Below are 20,612 nucleotides of genomic sequence, written 5' to 3' on the forward strand. Positions count from 1 at the left end.
AAGTTGTGCTATATTTTGCAGACAGATTAGCAGTGATACCATGAGTGTTAATTAATGTTGATTCTTGATGGTTTCCTTCAAAACAAAAATGAGTCTTCTTGAATGGCTGCAAGTGTAATAGATCATTTTTAAAAAGTAAGTAGTTACATCATTAGTTTACTACCAAAGAAGTTGAACTACAGACTTACAATATATGATTTCAGTCAATGTAAAATAGAAATTCACTTAATTCAATTTAAAAACAAGCATTTTAAAGTATTAATCTTAAGTAAATCACCGAAGTATTATTAGAAAGGGAATAAAAGACTCCTGAAGTTTTTTGTGGTGATTTTTTAAAATAATTCAGCACTCTTCAGAATCAAAATTACAATTTGCTTTAAAATTAATTAAAAGTAACATTAGCAATAATCCCACTTAGAGTATATATATATATATATATATATATATATATATATATATATATATATCACACACCAAAAAAAAAAAAAAAAAAAAAAAAAGCAGGCAGAAAGTCTCTCAGCTTTGTCAATGTTCTGCTCTCACATCATGTCATTCAATTACACTAACAATAACAACAACAACATTAATAATAATAGTAATAATAATAATAATAATAATATTTAAAGAAGAAGTAAATTCCTGCTTTCTTCAGTTTGCCATGCAATCTTACTGCACATGGCTTCACACACACCTGTTTTAGGTCCAGTAGACTTCATTGTATTTTTTGTATAAGTACCGTACAGTTAAATAAAATGCAATGCCTGCAGGACTTTAGCCCCCAGACCTTTTCTGTGGTTTACAAAATACTGTAAATAGCGGTACATGAGTACAGTACGAAAGAAAAGAGTGGAGACAGTGAAAAATGCCAGTGTTGAATAAAATGTGGAAAGAAAATTGAGGGGGGGTGAAGGGAAAGAGAATTTAAAAAGTAGAATGTAAAGAAGAAAAATAACACATCAATGCGTCTTAAGAGAACTTGGGGGACGGAGAACCAAGACAATGATGATATATAAAAAGTTCAGAGTCCAGTGTAATTAACAACAATAACAAACTCCATCCTGGAGCTGACACACTAACATTTCGTCCTGGTCAGTTGTGTTCAATCTGTGGTTCAATAAGGGTTAAAAGAGAGAGAGAAGAGCGCAGCCTTCATAATGACACCACCCTCCCTCTTCGTTATTCTCCAGACTACATCCAGAAACCGTCAAGCTCGTGCTCCCGGCGTTAGCGCACGTACACACGCGCACTCAGCCTTCGTCTCTCCATCTTTGTGTCCATTCAAACTCACTCAGTCACACGCACACACACACCTGCTGACGGAGGAGAGGAAGAAAAAGGAGAAGAGGGGACAACGGCGGATCACGGGGCGCATTAACGCATCCGGTCTCCCGAAAAAAAAAAAAAAAAACGAGAAGAGAGGAGCTACCGTCACTCCGCTCCTTCAAGGTAAGGACTTTTACAGAGATGAAGAGCCTTGCTCGGCTGCTCTCAGGTGGCAAATGTTCAATGCATGCTCGTGTAGAAGTTGTACACTGAGTGTGGATGTGGAGCTCCAGTGGATTAATTGGAGTGAATGAATGGTGAGTTGTTACTGGCTCCTGTTAATTAGGAAACTACACACAGGAGTTTTCAACAGTTGCACAGCTTGCACAGCGAGACAGCTGGTTTGAGAGTTGTTTGATTATTTAAAGGTACTATGGCACGGCAAATGGGTGCTGGAAAGCCTACTGTTGAAAAATTAGAGTGACATTTGAGACATGCGGACGTTTTTTTTTTTTCGTTATTAAAAAGCTTAATTTATTAAAATTGCTCTTGTACTCTGTACAAAGTTTCACACACTCTCACTGATTGCTCATTGTTGGATAAGCAGGCACAATAACCTCATTCGCAACAGGTTCACTAACTGTATCATTAAGCTGTGGCAGGTGTTACAAGTCACTGGGTGTCACTGACACTTTGCCACATCCTACCTGCATTCATATCACGGACATATTTCCCAAATTTTCATACACACCCTGTGGACCAGAACATCCCTGATCTGTGTGATTTCAACATACAGCACCACAACTCTATTTTCACAAAGTTTTCTAACATGTTTCACTTTATTTTTAAAACAGTGTAAAGTTAGGTACATAATATACAGTAATGTGCTTACAGAATTCAGCTTTTAATGATAAATATTACAAGTTTAAAATGTAACCATGGTTGATCAGAAGAACTGACCTATTAAAAAAAAAGAGTGTTGCCTGAGGGCACTGCGGCACTAACTGATCCCCACATAGTGAGCTGTTTTCTTTACGCTGTCAGATTGAGATTGTTTTTCACTGCGTTTTTTAGTTGCTAGTTTGTTTTTAGTTTGTATTTCAGCAATCATTTTATGTCTGAAATAGAAACTTAATTTGCATGGCTGGGGTTGACACTTAAGACCACACTGACCTGGTAGACGGTTGTTAAGTCAGACTTAACACTGTTAAGGTGTTCAGAAATGCGTATGAATGCAGGACAGTTATGAAGAGCTCAAAGGGTTTAGTCTAGTCCGTTTAAAACGTCAACCTACATTCCAGCCTGACCCGAGTATGAGTGGACTAGGGTCAGGTCGGGCCAGAGTGATGTCAGTTTCGTCATCAGATGGATGGCTGCGTGCCTGCTTGGTTTTTGAGAGCACCCGCACTCGTCTGCAGATAATTTATATCTACATTATATCATAATCTCATTATAGGTCGCAATTTGGTATAATTGAGGCCTTAAAATATCAGACATTGTTAAATAATGGTAAGTACTGCAGTAGCCTACTTACATATAACTGTACTGCAGATATTATCTAGCTTGTTGCGTTATGGAGATCACCTGATTTTACTTGGTATTTCTATAGATAAATGCAGCACCAAATACATAGAGACTGATGAAGCTACTCAGCTACTCAGATCAGTCAGTGCAGATTTTTATTCACCTTGAAATACAGATTTTGAACAGAAGACTACATCATGACATATGTAAAGCTGGAAAGCTCACAATGCACTAAAGCATCCATGCTCATTGTGGAGCTTCATGTGATATACTGTAGGAAGTGAAATGATGAGAGAATAATTAAGTATTGCTTCTCTCTGGGTATAATTGATTTCTGGCAATTGTGGTTGTACCATAAATATTCAACCCTAACATATAACTACTAATACACCTTTTCAACCTTTTACATTGGCATTTGTTAATTTGGACTGAATAGTAAATGACTTACTTCGTGTATTTAATGTAGTCACCTGGTCATTAATGTTGTATTAATTGTCAATACATTCGTATTTTGCGGGAATTTAATTTAACCTCTTGGCTTGTGTGAATGTAGCAAAAGAATAATTAAAGCGATAATAACATTTTTTTTAGAAAGACAAAAAAGAGGAAAAAACTACAACAAAAGTGGGTTTCTGTGAAGTAGCTAAATATTTTCTCATGAGTAATTTAAGGAGATCTGTTTTTAGATCCCTCCAATTTCAGACTTCTATGAAATAAGTAAAGAGTCTATGGTCACAGACAAAAGTAAGAAAAACGTCCCTTTTCTTTTCTTTAATGACCACAACACTGCATTGCTGTAGGGAAGGAAAGAAAGTGCTGGTGATGACAGTGCAGTAAAGTGAGCAGCTGTCACAATGACAGATTTGAAATTAGCATTATAAACAATGTAAATTGCGCAGCAGCAACACCTAAATTGAAAGAAACTTGAATTGAATTAATTTAAATGAATTCAGATTTTCATATTAGGAAAGATTATTCAAGTGATCTCAACCTGATTGTGGACTGACACAAACCCAGCAGCCTCATGAGGCACAATATGTTTACAAGGTGATTAGATCCCACATTAAAAAGTATTGGAATTAATATTAAAGAGTGTTTCGTATTTACTGGTTTCTCTGGGATCCCCGTGGATCATCCCCCCCAAACTGAGTTAAGCCAGTAAAAATTATTTAAGCTATCATTTGAGCGTTTGCCTTTCATTAAACTCTACTGCCTACAACAGATTTTAATGACAAGTTACAGGTTTAGAATTTGAATGGTTGAATGCATCTTTAAAGTAATAAACTGCATTAAAAAAGGTTTGTGTTATTTAGCTGAAAATTTCACTGTGTAGTTTAGTATGTTAATGCATTTAAAAAAAGCACTTAATTTGTGATAATAGTATTTCTGTGGAATGTCTACCTTTTCTAATATGTCAGGTGACAGGTCTTTAAAAATGTTTTTTCTTCCTTCCAGACAGTCCGTTGTGTTTCATGCAGGTGTATGTGAATTTAAATTTAAAACTAATTTGTATTACTGTGCAACAGGTTTTTATTGTCTTTTTCTAAAACAAAGCAGTGTATTTGATGTTCAAGTGTGATTGGTAAGCGAGGAGGTCCTCATCAGAACCATAGCTTTTGTTCTATTCGTGTACAAAAAGTTGTCAGTTTTTCTGATGTCTTTGAGAAACATTCTCTTTATCAGTGATTGTTATAATATAATTTGAATATCCCCATGCATCCTGAAAAAAGACCAACTATAACATATCGCTATCAGAAGTAGTGGTGCTGTTAAATATTTGCATCCAGCTACTTAATTCTGTATATTTAGACCATATAAAAATATATATCATAAAAATATGACCAGAACAAAATTACAAAATGTAGCCATTTCATCTTGTTCAAAGCTTTGTGTTGTACTGATTGCTCTCATTTGTTCAGATTCGGTACAATATCTTAACTCTATCAACATCTTAGGTGCTTTCCATTGTACTTTTTGCTCTTTCTTGGTTGTTTGAGCTGACTGTAGGGAATTAACAGGCATTTCCCTTGAACAGTGGTACAAAGGATTTGGCTTCTTTTTTTTTTTTTTTTTTGCTACATTTGGCAAACAATAAAATTAAATAAATTAAATCACAGCAAAGTTGATGAAGAGGCAGTGCCTGTCCATCAAGTGGTTCAAAAATAGTTTTTTTAAATTGTAAAGCAGTGTACATTCATTAAAGGAAAAGACTAAAAAAAATCAAGATATTTATTAATAGTTCATTATCATATACAGTACTTGCCCAAAAGAACCCACACAAAAGAAACCTCACAACTTATTGTGCTTTGTGTGTTCAGGTTATACATGTCAACTTTGTATAAATAGTTGGCCTCGACATTATATGACTTAAGATAACCATAACTAAGGCTAGACAGTGACACAAGACTGGTTCCTCTACTCAGATGCCCTTATATACACCTTTAAAAGATGTTTATCAAAATAAAACACTATTTGTGGGCAGGCTGGTGATCTTCATGTGTTCTTTTACTTTGACATGCTGCAAACGGTCGCAGCAGACGGCCCCGCCCCTCCCTGAGCCTGGTTCTACTGGAGGTTGATTCCTGTTAAAAGGGAGTTTTTTTCTTCCCACTGTGGCCAAAGTGCTTGCTCATAGGAGGTCATATGATTGTGGGATCTACCTTACAATCTAAAGCACCTTGAGGCCACTGTTATTGTGCTTTGGTGCTGTATAAATAAAATTGAATTGAATATTTACATTGATTCTAGTTATGTATTATTTTGTGACTAGTTCATTGTAAGGGATAACCAAACATTTAAGCCTTCTGTGCCATTTAGGCTGTTGACTCTTTGGCAATGGAAAGTAGTTTGTCACATAATATTTACCATTTCCATTAAAATGCTCAGGGCTCTTGAATCGGCCGTGTTGGGAAAGCAATATGGTTTGTAAGCTTCTTAGTTTGCCACTGATTGCTGAAGGGGTTTCTAAAGTCATACTTCAGACACCTGAAGGTCTCTTGGGCAGCTTTTTTTTTCTATCTTGTGTTCCCTAACACCTTTCATGTTCCAGAGGAAAAGCTGCTTTTTCTTTTCTTTTTTTTCTTTTTTTACCACTCAATTACTGTGTGATTTTGAGTTTGCACCAGGTGTGAATGGTTTCTGTTAGAGGAAATGTTCTGTGCAAGGGGCAAATGCCCAGTGCTCAAGGTCAAACAAGTGTGTTAGGAAAGAAAAATCGTTTTCTTGACAAATTACTTTTCTTACCAATAAATGCATGATTTGTGTGTGACAAAATTACTTTTTTTTTACACAGTGCTTTAAAACAGATTAAAAGAATTGAACAAATTAAAAATAATTCTCAAATGTTCCATTCTACAGCTTTACCCACAAGGATGTTGGCATCCAGCACACATCTATGATGCAAATGACATATTTAAATGAATGAGAGATGACTGCTCTGATTTGTGAATACTGATAAAGTTATTAATATAAATGCAAAGCGTTATCCTATTCATTTCCTGTTGTAGAAGAGACTGGGGCTATGAATCTTGGAGTCATAAGGACTTGACATCACATAGGGAGGCTGACAGAAAGAGAAATTCAGCCTCCATAATGTCAAACATAGGAGTGCTACTGTAATACAAGCCTATATATACAATGCATCAAACTTTATGTAGCACAGTATTGAAGCAGAAAATGTAGATACTACATCTGTATCTGCAAGATGGGAAACATGTGCACATGGTTATCCTTTTTCTTTTTTTCACCTCATTTATTTCTGAAGGTGTGATGATATGATTTCAAGTTCCTTCTCGCTGTGTTATCTTGAAAATATGAAAAAAATAAAAACATTTTAAAACCATGTTACTATTTCACATTAAACAGACCTTATAAATCACAGATCATGGACAGGTTTGTGCTGTAAGTAAGATCCTTTTAATAATACAAAAGAAATAAATGTATATCTTTAACTTTGGTGACAATATTTACTGTCTATACAGGGACATACTGTACTCTGCTTATGCATAAACTGGCTACACATGAATATGGTGGGCAGCAGAAATGTGATATGTGGCAATTTCAACTCAATGTGTTATGGACATTTCTCTGAATTACTTTACATTGAACTTACTGCATAAATACAACATTGTATGGGCGACCGTGGCTCAGGGGGTTGGGAATCGCATCTGTAACCGGAAGGTCGCCGGTTCAATCCCTGGGCCCTCTGTCCTGGTCGTTGTGTCCTTGGGCAAGACACTTTACCCTACTTGCCTACTGGTGTTGGCCAGAGGGGCCGATGGCGCGATATGGCAGCCTCGCTTCTGTCAGTCTGCCCCAGGGCAGCTGTGGCTACAACCGTAGCTTGCCTCCACCAGTGTATGAATGTGAGAGTGAATGAATAGTGGTATTGTAAAGCGCTTTGGGTGCTATATAAATCCAATCCATTATTATTATTATTAAAAATGCCCATTATTAAAAATGAATAAATTATTATTAAAAATGCCCAGTCAGAGAAGTTTATTTTTCATGTCATAGCCGTCTACTGATATCGACCATATGGCTCCCTTCTTCAAAAAAACTTTGACTTAGATTGTTAGCTATAGAAGATTTTCTCAGTATTATGTTAGGGTCTTTACCTTATAATGTAAAATGCATTGAGGCCACTATTTTGATTTGGAACCATATAAATAAAACCAAATTAAATTTCACATTCTGATAGCTTTCCTTTGTAAACCTCTTTACCTCTTAACCTCTTTCAACTTGAAGTTAATTTTCAAGAGGTGACAATAGTTGTAATGCAAATGGCACATGGCAGCTGAACAATAAGCACTAAAAGAGGAAAAGCAAAAATCCCTCATTTGAAAATTCCGGAAAATACAAAGAAGATGATTGTTTTTATATTTGTGTTCTCTAAATACTTTGTGTGAACAATACCATTTATGTGTGCCGCAATTACAGTGATAGGACAAAGAGGTTATTTGGGTTGGGTTTTAGAAGTCATCGGCCTTCTGTTCAGGATCTGAGAACAGTTTGAATGGTCACCTAATGTGTGACAAAAGAATCCGCTGTGATGTTCATAATTGTCTGGGCTGTCTTATTTGTCTGTAAAAGTTTTTCTTTAGCCCTAAAATTACTGCAGTTGATTTATCAGAGATGTGGAGAGCACAGGAGTGTTTGAAGAAAGAAATACACCCGGTTAACAGCAGACAATTTACTGCATTTTAAATTATGCAGTCCATGTATTATTAGTAAAACTAGTGTTCAGACAAATCCTGCAGTTTCCCATAAATTCTGTGTAGTTTATTCCCTACATTCAGGTTGAGGGGTCATATGATGATGCTTTGATTGCACAATCCCAAGTAACAATATAGAAAATAGTTGAAAAAAAAATCTTATTCTGTGGGGGCAGGGAGTGCTAGCTCATTTTAGGTTTGACAGCATTTTTTTTAGTAGGTAAAGGCGAATGTTTTTAAACATGAATTGAGCTGCGGTTTGGGGAAGGCCTCGGAGTGGACGTCAATAAGGTGGTTGAGGATTCCATAAAATGGACCGGATGAGCTCGGAAAATTATGAAGGAATGCCGAGAGAAGAGATCAAAGGAAATGTCAGACAACAAAAGACCTTGATAGATGAATGAGGGAAACCCTCGATCAGGTAGCGATGTGGCTTGACTCGGAACTGAAGCTCTGACAGTGCCACATGACAGGATTTTGAGACTTGAGGTAATGACTCATAAACGCTTATCTTGGAGTAGAAGATGGAGAGGGGGTGGTTGGCTGGATAATTTACTTTGGGTAAGGTAGCAATAACTACTGTGCCCAGTTACCTAACAGACCTTTTCGATGTGTATAGCCAAAGAGAGCACTTAGATCCTCTTACCAACTGCTCTAAGTGCAACCAAGGGCCCAACAAAAGACTAGAGGGGACCGAGCTTTTGAAATTGCCATGCCTAAACTCTGGAATAATCTTCCAATCGATGTCCGCATGTCAGAATCCATTGCATTGTTTAAATTGCGCTTAAAAACTCACCTGTTCCATTTAGCCTTTAGCAAATCAGTTCGAACTTCCTCCTGGTCTATATTTGTGCTATGTAACTGTAACTGTAACTATAACTGTTTTATAACTGTTTTTGTTGCCATTTGTTGTAATCCGCTTTGCTGCCTTGTGTGAAGCACTTTGTTGGTCAGTGTCCTTTTTAAATGTGCTATAGAAATAAATATTGATTGATTGTGCTGATTTCTGAAATGAACACAGGTGACAATCAGCAGTTTTGGGAGGGTTTGTTAAATTGAAAGACTGATTAGAGGAGAACCACCTTCCATAAAGACAACCCTAACAGAGAGCCAAGTAGAATTCCACCAAGCGGCACAGCTGAACCTCATAGAAGATGATATTGACATTTGAGATGTTGTCAGAACTGTGAGTCGGCTTAGAGAGCTGTCTCAAATGTCTGTGTCAAGGATAGAGGGTTTAGATAATGCTAGTGAAAGTACATGAGAAGTGAAGGGATGCCTTGAGGAATTATGCGCATGGTGGAGCTCAGAGAGATAGAGGACGGAACCTAGCATCCTGGTGTCACGAAGGTTTGCTGGTGGTGTGCGAAGTCAGGATAGATGGCAGAGAAACTGGCATCCTGGTGCTGGAAGGGTTTGCTGATGTATTTTGCAGAGGAGGGAACAAAGTGGTGAAACTGGCATAAGGAATGTTTACTGCTGTGTTGGCAAATGACTGATATGGAGAAGATGACTGGAAACATGGTGCCAGGAATGTGCACTGTTATATTTTGTGAAAGACAGATAGATGCAGGGAAAAAGCTTGCTGTTACATTTGTGGAAAAGGGATAGAGGGAAGAGAAACTACCCGAAAATGTTGCTACTACAAATTGCAAAAGAGGGATAGAAGAGCAACAAACTAGCAAGCTGGTGCTGATAAGGTGTTTGCTGCATTTACAAATGAGGGATATTTCAATTCAATTAAATTCAATTAAATTCAGTTAGGGCTGCTCGATTATGGCAAAAATGATAATCACGATTATTTTCACTGAAATTGAGATCTCGATTATTTGACAATATTTATTTAACAATAACAATGTATTGAATTATGACTTTAAAAAATAATATAAAATAGTGTGCAAATACTGATAACAGTGCAAATGTTTGCAATATAAGAAATAAATGAAAAATGTAAGCATCTATGTTTAGTGAACTTTGCAGTGTTGCTCTGTGGTGCAGCTATGACACCGTAGCAAAGTTTACACACTATGTCTACTTGATCCACGTCTGACTCCGCGAACCCATAATGTTTCCACACCACTGAAGTTTTTTTTTTTTTAAACCTCTTTTCAACCAACAGCAGTCGCTCTCCTCTCTAAATAACTTCTGCTTAGCTTTCCGAGCTTCCCTCTGGTCCTCTTAATTGTTGTGATGTGTGTTCGAAATGCAGAGAGGTGTGCTCGATTTGCCACACGGAGCAGCGCGAGAGTAAAGCATGAGGGAGGTACTAATAATCGGCTCAGTCATTTTTAATGATCGTTGAAAGCCCAGATCGTAATCGCGATTAGAATTCGATTAATTGAGCAGCCCTAAATTCAGTTTTATTCATGCAGCACCAAATCACAACAACAGTCACCTCAAGGCGACTGTAAGGTAGACCCTACAATAATACATACAGAGAAAACTCCAACAATCATATGACCCCCTATGAGCAAGCACTTTGGTGACAGTGGCACGGAGACAGAGAATCTGGCATCTTAGTGCTTAAATTGCTGCTGCTTCGCATATGAAGGCTAGATGTGGAGAAACTGGCATCACACTGGTAGTAAAACTTGCTTCTGCATTTTGCAAATGAGAACCTGGCATCCCGGTGTCAAGAAGTTTGCAACTGCATATTGCAAAGGAAGGATAGTAGAGCATTTCTTTTCTTTTTTTTGCAAACAATAGATGGCGCATAACTGACATCCTGAAGACAGAAGGTTCCTCTGCTGCTTTTTGCAATGATAGATGCAGAAAAGCTTGTTGGGAATGAGGGATAGAGAAAGAATCTGGCATCCCAGTGCTGGAAAGGTTCACTGCTGCTTTGCATATGAAGGATTGATGTGGAAAAACAAGCATCCCAGTGGTAGAAATATTTGCTGCTGCATTTGCGAAAGACGGATAGAGTCAAGACAATCTGGCATCCCGGAGCCAAAATCTTGCTGCTGCATTTGCAAAGGAGGGATGGAGAAAGAGAATCTGGCACCCTGGTGCCAAAAGCTTGTTTGTTTGAGTCTGCATGTGCCTATTAGTCTATGTTTATTTGTCAGGTCAGGTCTTAGACTCCAACTCTCTCAGAACATCTCAGCCCCCCCGACGGGGCGCCTATCTCCCCTCATTACATTCCCTGTGGGTCGCCGATGCTCCCAACCGTCGATGCATTGGTTGTTCTCTCTGCCCATGGCTGAGTGCTCGGGTGCGTGGGCTCACTCCTGGTGGCAACTTGGCGGGGTCTGGCACCCATGGTTCAGTTGCGCCCCTTCCGGGGTGTGTTGGGCCCTCAGATCTTGGGTCTCTGGGCCCGGTGTTGGTCCGCTCCGGTGTAGCCGGTTGCTGGCGGAGCCTGTGGCCATGTTGCCGCAGCCCCCTGTAGCTCTGCACCTTGGCTGCTGGGTGACCACCCTGTCTGGGGTATTGTTACTGGTACTTATGCTTATGTTAGTTGTTGCTGTGATTTCCCTACTGTATTGTTCTCTTTTTTTCCAGCAGGTGATCAAGTGGATTTTTAGTGTCTTTTCTCACTCTTCCCCTCTGTTTTTCTTTCCCTCTCCTTTTGTTGAGCCTCTTCCCAACTTCTCTTTTCTTCATCTTTCTTTTTCCTATCCCCTTATCCTGTCTGACTGCCATAACTTAAAAGTAAAAAAAATAAATAAATAAATAATTAAGATTGAATAAACTATGACAATCAAGTGGACCAGTATGGCAAAAACCGTAATGATCCACTTGGGAAAATAAATCTGTTGGGTGTTTTTCTTGACGTTGCTACAGTGCCAGAGAGGACAAGCAAAGAAAAAAAAAAAAAAAAGCTTTTTGCTGCATTTGCAAAGGAGGGCTAGAGGGAAGAGAACTTGGCATCCTGGTGCCAAAAACAATGCTGCTGCATTTTATGAAGTAGGGATAGATTGAAGGGAAACTGGCAACTTGTTGGTAGAACTCGTTTGCTAGAGATAGAGAAAGAGAACCTGGCATCCCGGTGCCATAAAAACATACTGCTGCATTTTGCGAAAGAGGGATAGACGGAAGAATATTGTTGTAGGGTCTACCTTATAATATAAAGGTGACTGTTGTGATTTGGCACTATATAAATGAAACTGAATTGAATTGAATTGAATCGACCTGGTATCCCTTAGGCCCCATCCTCAATTCAGAGATGGTCTAACACAAGGGTTAACTAAGGGTTTTTGCTTAGGCATCAGTTGTCCTTCTGCTATCCTGGATTGGATGGAACTTTCTTGGATTAACTGAAGGCTTTTCAGAGAGGTTTTAAGACATCCTGATAATAATGAATTACAGTAGTCCAGCCTGGAAGTAATAAATGCATGAACTCGTTTTTCAGCATCACTCTGAGACAGGATTTTTCTAATTTTAGAGATGTTGCACAAATTGAAGAACGCAGTCTTACATATTTGTTTAATATGTGCATTGAAGGACATATTCGGGGTCAAAAATGACTCCAAGGTTCCTCACAGTGTTACTGGAGGCCAAGTTAAGGCCATCCAGAGTAAGAATCTGGTTAGATACCATATTTCTAAGATTTTCAGGGCCTCAGTTTGATCTGAATTAAGAAGCAGAAAGTTAGCGGCCAACCAGGTCTTTATGTCTTTAAGACATTCCTGCAGTTTAACTAATTGGTGTGTGTTATCTGGCTTCATTGCCAGATAGAACTCGATGTCATCAGCAGAATATCAGTGAAAATGTATGCTACGTCTTCTAATGATTTTGCCTAAGGGAAGCATGTATAATGTAAACAGAATTGGTCCTAGCACTGAACCCTGTGGAACACCATAGTTGACCTCAGTGTGTGAAGAGGACTCTCCATTTACATTAAAAAATTGGAGTCTATTAGATAGATATGATACAAACCACTGCAGCACAGTACCTGTAATACCTACAGCATGTTCTAATCGCTCTAATAGGATATTATGGTCGACAGTATCGAACGCTGCACTGAGGTCTAGCAGGACAAGCACAGAGATGAGTCCACTGTCAGAGGCCATAAGAAGATAATTTATAACCTTCACTAAAGCTGTTTCTGCACTGTGTTGAGCTCTGAAACCTGACTGAAACTCTTCAAATAAACCATTCCTCTGCAGATGATCTGTTAGCTGTTTGACAACTACTCTTTCAAGGATGTTTGATATGAAAGGAAGGTTGTAGACTGGCCTATAATTAGCTAAGACAGTTGGGTCTAGAGATGCTTTTTGAGTAAAGGTTTAACTACAGCCAGCTTGAAGGCCTGTGGTACATGGTGGTTTGGAGGAAGTAATTATTGAAGTTAACTCAGAAAGATCAATTGGAGAAAAAGAGTCTAACTTAATATCAGTGGTACTAAAAGTAGCTGTAGATAATATTACATCTGTGAGATGATTATTGGTAATTTTTTCTCTACTGATTAAAATGTTATTTGTGAAGAAGTTCATGAAGTCATTACTAGTTAACGTTAAAGGGATGGTTGGCTCAAAAGAGCTCTGACTTTTTGTCAGCCTGGCTACAGTGCTGAAGAGAAACCTGGGGTTGTTCTTATTTTCTTCAATCAGTGATGAATAGTAAGATGTTCTGGCTTTGCTGAGGGATTTCTTATAAAGCAACAAACTATTTCTCAAGGCTAAATGATGATCTTCTAAATTTGTGACATTTCCTCTCGAGCTTACGAATTGGAGAGGTTTACGATCTGTTTTAGGCTGTGTTTGAGAATTATGCCACGGAGTCTAATACTTCTGATTTGAGGCCTTGGTTTTCAGAGGTGGGACCAAGTCATTGTTTTGCAAGTCTCAAGTAAGTCTCAAGTCTTTATCCTCAAGTCACAAGTCAAGTCCCAAGTAATGTCAGGCAAGTCAGAGTCGAGTCTCAAGTCACTGGTGTAAATGTCCGAGTAAAGTCACAAGTCTGAAACTTTGAATTTCAAGTCCTTTCAAGTCTTAAAAAAAAAAAAAAAAACGAAGAAAGAATGTTGCAGTTAAATGTAAATATTAGACCATGTAATTTTAAAATCTGTGTTTTTCTCAACACATGACGAAATAGTGAACTTAGAAAATATACACAAATTGTGAAATTGCACCTCTATAAAATGCAGCTCAATTAAACTTAGCTCCAAGAATAATTTTCACCGACAGTTCTGAGATAAGCTGCATGTTATTCTTGGATGTGCTTGTAGGGCCGGCTTTAAAATCGCATGATAAAAATATCATATACATTAAAAAAAACTGTATCACCAACGTAGCCTGGACAAGATTTGCTTGTTAGATGAAGTCATGATCTCATCGTAGCAAGAGAGAAGCACCACCTACCGTTCTTTATGCAACTTCAACTGTCGGAGAAAGTTGGAAGTTGTTCCATCTCTGTCTGTGATTCTCTTCTTGCATGTTTTGCATATTGCATTTCGGTTTTTTGTTGACTACTTCATAGTTTATGTACCTGAAAAAAATAACTCCTTGCAGCATTTTTGAGCGTTTTTTTTTAAAAATCTGGTTAATTTGATTGACTGTGCTACAGCTCACGCACACATACGTACGGAGTGTGGTTTGAATAAATAAATCAATGAATTGAATTAATGGTGCACACTTTCTATATAATATGTATGTTGAATTTTATATTTGGGGTGAAATATCAAATCTTTTCAAGTAAACCGGTTCAAGTCCAATTCAAGGCCCAGGTCATTGGTGTAAAAGTCCAAGTCAAGTCACAAGTCTTAGAACATTTCTTCAAGTCAAGTCTAAAGTCATAAAATTAATAACTCAAGTCTGACTCAAGTCCAAGTCATGTGACTCGAGTCAACACCTCTGTTGGTTTTCACCTGAGCTACAGTATCCAGAGTTGTACGTAGTGAGCAGTAGTGATGGTAAATTTGATTCTTTTTACTGAACCGAGTGTTAATGAGTCACTCACCAAAGTGAATCGGGCAAACCGTCAGGCGTCTCAGGAGGGGAAAGCGGTGCTCTACCTGCACTGTGTATAGTATATGCCAGAGTGCTGGAAAGGAGAGTTCGTCCGCTAGTTGAACCTCGGATACAGGAGGAACAATGCAGTTTTCGTCCTGGTCGCGGAACACTGGACCAGCTCTTTATCCTCTCGAGGATACTTGAGGGTGCATGGGAGTTTGCCCAACCAGTCTACATGTGTTTTGTGGACTTGGAGAAGGCATTTGACCATGTCCCTCGGGGTGTCCTGTGGGAGGTGTTGCGGGAGTATGGGGTGTCTGGCCCATTGCTACGGGCCATTCGATCCCTATACAACCGTTGCAAGAGCTTGGTTCGCATTGCCGGCAATAAGTCGGAGTCATTCACAGTGGGTGATGGGCTCCGCCAGGGCTGCCCTTTGTCTCCGGTTCTGTTCATAATTTTTATGGACAGGATTTCTAGGCGCAGCCAAGTGGCGGAGGGCTTTCGCTTTGGTGGCCTCAGAATCTCATCTCTGATTTTTGCAGATGATGTGGTTCTGTTGGCTTCATCGGGTGAAGGCCTCCAGCTTGCACTGGAACGGTTCGCAGCTGTGTGTGAAGCAGCGGGAATGAGGATCAGCACCTCCAAATCTGAGGCCATGGTTCTCAGCCGGAAAAGGGTGGAGTGCCCACTCCGGGTCAAGGATGAGTTCCTGCCCCAAGTGGAGGAGTTCAAGTATCTCGGGGTCTTGTTCGCGAGTGATGGGAGAAGGGAGCCGGAGATCGATAGATGGATTGGGGCTGCAGCTGCAGTAATGCAGAGGCTGCACCGGTCCGTCGTGGTGAAGAGGGAGCTGAGTGTAAAAGTGAAGCTCTGAATTTACTGGTCAATCTACGTCCCTACCCTCACCTATGGCCACGAACTGTGGGTAGTGACCGAAAGAACGAGATCGTGGATACAAGCGGCAGAAATGAGCTTCCTCCGAAGGGTGGCTGGCCTCTCCCTTAGAGATAGGGTGAGAAGTTCGGCCATCCGGGAGGGGCTCAGAGTAGAGCAGCTGCTGCTCCACATCGAAAGGAGCCAGCTGAGGTGGTTCGGGCATCTGACAAGGATGCCCCCTGGGCGCCTCCTGGGTGAGGTGTTCCAGGCATGTCCCACCGGGAGGAGGCCCCGGGGCAGACCCAGGACACGCTGGAGAGATTATATCTCTTGGCTGGCCTGGGAACGCCTTGGTGTTCCCCCGGATAAGCTGGAGGAGGTGGCTGGGGAGAGGGAGGTCTGGGCCTCTTTGCTTAGGCTGCTGCCCCCGCGACCCGGCCTCGGATAAAGCGGATGAAGATGGATGGATATATTTTCTCATCTAAATGTCCACTGAGCTGTGAGCCAGGGGGCGGTAATGCGCCTTAACATTGGTTGCCAACCAAGAAGAAGAAGAAACTGTGAGCCAGGAGGGAGGGGGTGAGTGAGTGATTCGTTCGCTCTATGATTCAGCACAGGAGGGAGGGGGTTAGTGAGTCCTGAGTGATTTGCTTACGCTTACGATTCAGCACAGGAGGGAGGGGGTGAGTGATTCGTTCGCTCTATGATTCAGCACAGGAAGGGAGGGGGTGAATAGCTCAAATGTACTGTTAGCATGTTAGCAGAGCGATGCTACTGTGAACCGAGGAGCTATTGTCTTGATGTGAGCTTCTACTCAGGGCTTTTTCTTCCAGTTCAGAGCAGAATTTTTTTTGTTAAGATACTGGATGTTGTGTTTTTCTCCACAATTTTAATTATAAGCTAGATAGATTGCTGCTAACAGCAACAGGGATGAGTCAGTGAGTCAGTTGGGCTTGCGAATCATGATTCATGAGTCAGTAAAGTGATTCTCGAGTATTGAACGATTCGTTCATGATTCGCGCATCACTAGTGAGTGAATTATTAACAAGATGATTGACCTCTGTTGGAGTAGCATTCAGGTAGCTGCTCTGCTCGGTGTTGGTACAGGGCATTGAAGATGCTAACAGTGTGTGGATTATATTCTTAAACTTAGTTACAGCACTTTCAGAAAGACATCTACTGTGTTGAAGTCTACTCCCCACTGCTCCCCCCTTTTGAGAGAAGCCAATTGAGTCTAATAACAGATTAAATGCCATGCTGAGGCTGTCAATTTTTGCATCTACATGAATGTTAAAATCCCCCACAATAATTATTTGATCTGAGCTGAGCACTAAATCAGATAAAAAGTCGGAGAAATCAGACAGAAACTCTGTGTAAGGCCCAGGTGGACGATAGATGATAACAAGTAAGACTGGTTTCTGAGTTTTACAGCTGGGGTGGACAAGGCTCAGCATTAGGCTGTCAAATGAATTAAAAGTCTGTCTTGGTCTTTCATTGATTAATAGCCTGGTGTGAAAAATTGCTGCCACACCGCCCCCTCGGCTTGTGCTTCGAGGTTTCTGGTAGTTAGAATAACTCGGGGGTGTTGATTCATTTAAACTAACATAATCATCCTGCTGGAACCAGGTTTCTGTAAGGCAAAGTAAATCGATTTGTTGATCAATTATTAAGTCATGTACTAACAGAGACTTGGAGGGGAGAGACCTAATATTTAATAATCCTCATTTCACTGTTTTACTCTTTGGTTCAGATGTGGATACTGCATTGTTCTTTCTTTATGTTTAAGTTGTTTGTTGCTGGTTTTTAGTTTTTTTTAATCTGTTTGGGAGCTGACACAGTCTCTATGGAGACAGGGGGTTTTGGGGGGGGGGGGGGGGGGTGGTAACAGGAGGAGCAAAGCTGCAAAGAGGTGTGTAAGATCGCAACTCTGCTTCTGCTTCCTGGTCCCAACTCTGGATAGTCATATTTTGGGGGGGTTAATAAATTTGTCCATATTTCTAGAAATGAGAGCTGCTCCATCCAAAGTGGGATGGATGCCGTCTCTCCTAAGAAGACCAGGTTTCCTCCAGAAGGTTTGCCAATTATCTATGAAGCCCACATGGTTTTTTGGAAACCACTCAGACAGCCAGCAATTTAAGGAGAACATGCGGCTAAACATGTCACTCCTGGTCTGAATGGGGAGGGGACCAGAGAAAACTACAGTCCCACATTGTTTTGGCAAAGTTATAATTTTACTGAATTTACGTTTACCCTTAGCCAGCAGTTTTAAATTTCCCTCAGTGTCGCCTGCTCTGGCCCCTGGAAGACAATTGACTATGGTTGCTGGTGTCTCTAGCTTCGCATGTCTCAGAACAGAATAGCCAGTTACAAGACTATGACCCCTGGCAGGTGTATCGCTGAGTGGGGAAAAACGGTTAGACATCAGAATCAGAATAAGAATCGTGTTTATTGGCCAAGTATATGTGCAGACACATACAGGGAATTTGGTTCTGGTAGATGGCGGCTCTCAAGCACAGCAATGTAAATTACACACACACACACACACACACCACGTCTCTATATATACACATTACACATGCATACACAAAGCTGTGTAAACCAACTATAAATGACGAATCTAAACTTATATACATAAAATACAGAAATGAACGAGGTGGAATGAATACTACAAAATGTACATAAGGTGCAGTTGCAGTCTGGCAGTGTGACAGGTCAACTGTTAAGAAGGGAGATGGCGAGGGGAAAGAAACTGTTCCTGTGTCGGGTGGTCATGGTCTGCAGGCTTCTGTACTGTCTGACAGAGGGCAGCAGATCAAAAAGTCTGTGTGCAGGGTGTGAGGGGTCTGTGATGATTTTATCTGCCCGTTTCCTGGTTCTTGAGAGGTACAGATCCTGGATGGAAGGCAGGGGGGTGCCGATGGTCCTTTCTGCTGCCCGTACAGTCCGCTGCAGTCTGCTCCTGTCCTGTTTAGTGGCGGCTCCATACCAGACTGTGATGGAGGAGCACAAGACAGACTCAATGACCGCAGTGTAGAACTGGATCAGCAGCTCCTGTGGGAGACTGTACTTCCCCAGTTGTCTCAGGAAGTACATCCTCTGGTGGGTCTTTTTGAGGATGGAGTTGATGTTGGTCTCCCACTTCGGGTCCTGGGAGATGGTTGTACCCAGGAACTTGAAGGTCTTCACAGTTGACACAGGGCTGTCTGATATGGTGAGGGGGAGCAGAGTTGAGGGATGTCTCCTGAAGTCCACTGTCATCTCTACAGTCTTAAGAGTGTTCAGCTCGAGATTGTGCTGACTGCACCAGAGTACCAGCCGCTCAACTTCTTGCCGGTATGCAGACTCATCACCATCTTGAATGAGGCCAATGACAGTGGTGTCATCTGCAAACTTTAGGAGTTTGACAGCCGAGTTCTTGGAGGTGCAGTCGTTAGTGTAGAGGGAGAACAGTAGTGGTGAGAGGACACATCCTTGAGGGGCACCAATACTGAGGGACCCGGTTTCAGAGGTGATCTCCCCCAGCCTCACTTGTTGCTTTCTGTCTGTCAGGAAGCTGGTGATCCACTGACAGGTAGCTGGTGACACGCTGAGCTGGGAGAGTTTGGAGGAAAGAAGTTCAGGCACAATGGTGTTAAAAGCCGAACTAAAGTCCACAAATAGGACCCTGGCATAAGTTCCCGGGCGGTCAAGGTGTTGCAGGATGTAATGCAGCCCCATGTTCACTGCATCATCCACCGACCTGTTTGCCCGGTAGGCAAACTGCAGAGGGTCCAGCTGCTGGCCTGTAATGTCTTTCAAATGGGCTAACACCAGTCGTTCGAAGGATTTCATGACCACAGACGTCAAGGCGACAGGTCTGTAGTCATTCAGTCCTGTGATGGTGGGTTTCTTGGGAACAGGGATGATGGTGGAGCGTTTGAAGCAGGAGGGAACTTCACACAGCTCCAGGGATCTGTTGAAGATGCGAGTAAAGATCGGAGCCAGCTGTTCAGCACAGGTTTTGAGGCAGGAGGGTGAGACGCCGTCTGGTCCGGGGGCTTTCCTGGGCTTCTGTTCCTGGAATAGTCGGCTCACATCCTGAGTGTGTATTCTGAGTTTCAGGGAGGAGGAAAGGGGGGTGAGAGGTGTGGTGGAGGTCGTTGAGTCTGGATTGGGGAGGGTGGTGGTGGTCGTTGAGTCTGGATTGGGGAGGGTGGGGGTGGTCGTTGAGTCTTGATTGGGGAGGGTGGGGGTGAAGGGGGGAGAGGTGGAAGGTGTGTTGGGGGTCAATGTCTGAAGCAATGTCCCTGGGGAGGGGAGGGTGGGGCGTGGGAGTCTGTCCGTCTCAAACCTGCAATAGAAAGTGTTTAACTCATTGGCCAGGTCTTTGTTTGCTTCAATAGTGGGTGGGGGGCGTCTGTAGCTGGTGATTTCCTGCAGGCCCCTCCACACTGACGCAGGGTCGTTGGCTGAGAGCCCCATGTGAACAGGCTCTCAGCCAACAACCCTGCATTCACACACATGTGAACAGGTTGGTGGTGTACCTGGGACTTCTGTTTAAGACTATGCTTCCTCCTCACCGTCACCCAGCCGCCCTCTTTCCCCAGCTGCTTGGGGAACCGGGGAACAGCTAGCGGGGCCTACGCTATCTTCGGCTGCACCAGCTTACAGGGGCCTGGCTAGCTATGGGTGAATGAAGGGTGCGAAGCCGAGTCTCCAATTCAGTAATCTTGGCCTCCAGAGCTGCAAACATGCTACATTTGTTACAAGTATCATTACTGCTAAAGGAGGCCGAGAAGTAATTAAACATCTGACACAATGAGCAGGAAAGTGCAGGATGGACAGGTGAAGAGGCCAT

General features: G+C 41.4%; 1 protein-coding gene across 1 annotated transcript in view; it reads left to right on the forward strand.

Annotated features, from left to right (window-relative positions):
• Window positions 1-1,208: 1,208 nt before the first annotated feature.
• LOC308395955 (teneurin-3-like) overlaps window positions 1,209-20,612 on the forward strand; it is a gene marked incomplete at its 3' end in the record, with an annotated part of 636,927 nt that continues 617,523 nt past the window's right edge. The window contains exon 1 of the mRNA XM_080881015.1: window positions 1,209-1,446. The remainder of the gene's footprint in view (window positions 1,447-20,612) is intronic.

The sequence above is a fragment of the Rhamphochromis sp. 'chilingali' genome (genome assembly GCF_963969265.1).
Source record: "Rhamphochromis sp. 'chilingali' genome assembly, chromosome: 4".
Taxonomy (NCBI): domain Eukaryota; kingdom Metazoa; phylum Chordata; class Actinopteri; order Cichliformes; family Cichlidae; genus Rhamphochromis; species Rhamphochromis sp. 'chilingali'.